The sequence below is a fragment of the Mastomys coucha genome, unplaced genomic scaffold (assembly GCF_008632895.1).
Source record: "Mastomys coucha isolate ucsf_1 unplaced genomic scaffold, UCSF_Mcou_1 pScaffold23, whole genome shotgun sequence".
Lineage (NCBI taxonomy): Eukaryota > Metazoa > Chordata > Mammalia > Rodentia > Muridae > Mastomys > Mastomys coucha.
In genome coordinates, this window is record NW_022196906.1 from 38,036,553 (window position 1) to 38,037,890 (window position 1,338).

Here is a 1,338-nt window from a genome sequence, read left to right on the forward strand (position 1 = left end):
AAAAAAAAAAAAAAAAAGGATAGCCTAGCCTACAATGGAGTGAGTTCCAGGACTACATAGAAAAACCTTGTCTGGAGGAAAAAGAAGAGAGGCTAAAGAGACGGGTGGCTCAATGGTTATAAGCACTGACTGCTCTTCCAGAGGACCTGAATTCCATTCCCAGCAACCACATGGCAGCTCACTACTGTCTGTAACTCCAGTGTCTGACATCTTTACACAGACATACATGCAAGCCAACCACTGATGCACATAAAATAAAAATAAATTGTTTTTTTTTTTTAAAAAAAAGAATAACTCTGATTTCTGTTAGGGGTGTTATCTAACTAAATAATAAATAACTCTTAGAAGTCAAGGTTGCAGGCTGGAGAGATGGCTCAGAAGTTAAGAGTACTGTCAGCTCTTCCTGAAGGACCAGGGTTCAATTCTCAACATCTGAATGGCAGCTTACAGCTGTCTCTAACTCCACCTCCAGGGGATCTAACATCTTCACACAGACATACGTGCAAGCAAAGCACCACTGCACACAATAATTAATTAATTAATTAAAAATAAAGTCATTGGCTTAAAACGGAAATACAAATTGCCTCTTTTTTTATTCTAGACCTGAGAGCTTAGATGAAATTTTATCCTTTCTTGGGCTAAGACCTCCCAGTAGTCACCCTAAATGAACTGCCCTGGTAGAAATGTAACAGACCCTTGACATGTACTACCTGAACATGGTCTCTGGGCTTCAGCTATATTGTGCAATAGATTACTATAGTAGTGGTTCTTTTACAGGACCATTAAAAAGATTAAATGAGAAAACTAATATAGGCAAAGTACTTATCACCATGTCTAGTAACGTACTTAGTAAGCTCATAGAACAGGGTCATTTGAATAGTAATGTAAGTTGATAATATCATGTTAGATGGACATAATTCTCTTTACCTGATTGATTGATTGATGGTGCTCTATAAATATTGCTATGAGATATACTTGGTTGTTCATTTAAATAAATGCATTTTTAAATATACATAAAAATAAAATCAAAAGGTAGGCAGAAAAAGAGTCTATGGAACAAAACATTCGCAGCCCGGTAGGAAAGCCTTCCCGAAAATCTGAAAGCTGGTATACTACCTTTTCCTGTGATGTGACCCTCTGTCTCAGTCTTTCCAGCGCCGGGACCTATGAGATTCCAGTCCACTTCTTTCCTTGCACCACCGGCTCCAAACAGGCGTGCTTTTTCTCCACGTGGTTCTCTGTATATACCCGGTTACCTGGGAGACCCCACGCTGGGCGGGGCTCTACTGACGCAACAATAGGAACAAGCCAATAGTCGTGACGTGTATCAGTGACGCA

At 39.6% G+C, this 1,338-nt stretch overlaps 1 long non-coding RNA gene across 2 annotated transcripts in view; it reads right to left on the reverse strand.

Moving 5' to 3' along the window:
- Positions 1-1,246, reverse strand: part of LOC116073191 — a 55,540-nt gene extending 54,294 nt beyond the window's left edge. For both annotated transcript variants that reach the window (XR_004111711.1, XR_004111712.1), the window contains exon 1: positions 1,117-1,246. This is a non-coding gene — a long non-coding RNA (uncharacterized LOC116073191). The remainder of the gene's footprint in view (positions 1-1,116) is intronic.
- Between the last annotated feature and the right edge of the window lie 92 nt (positions 1,247-1,338).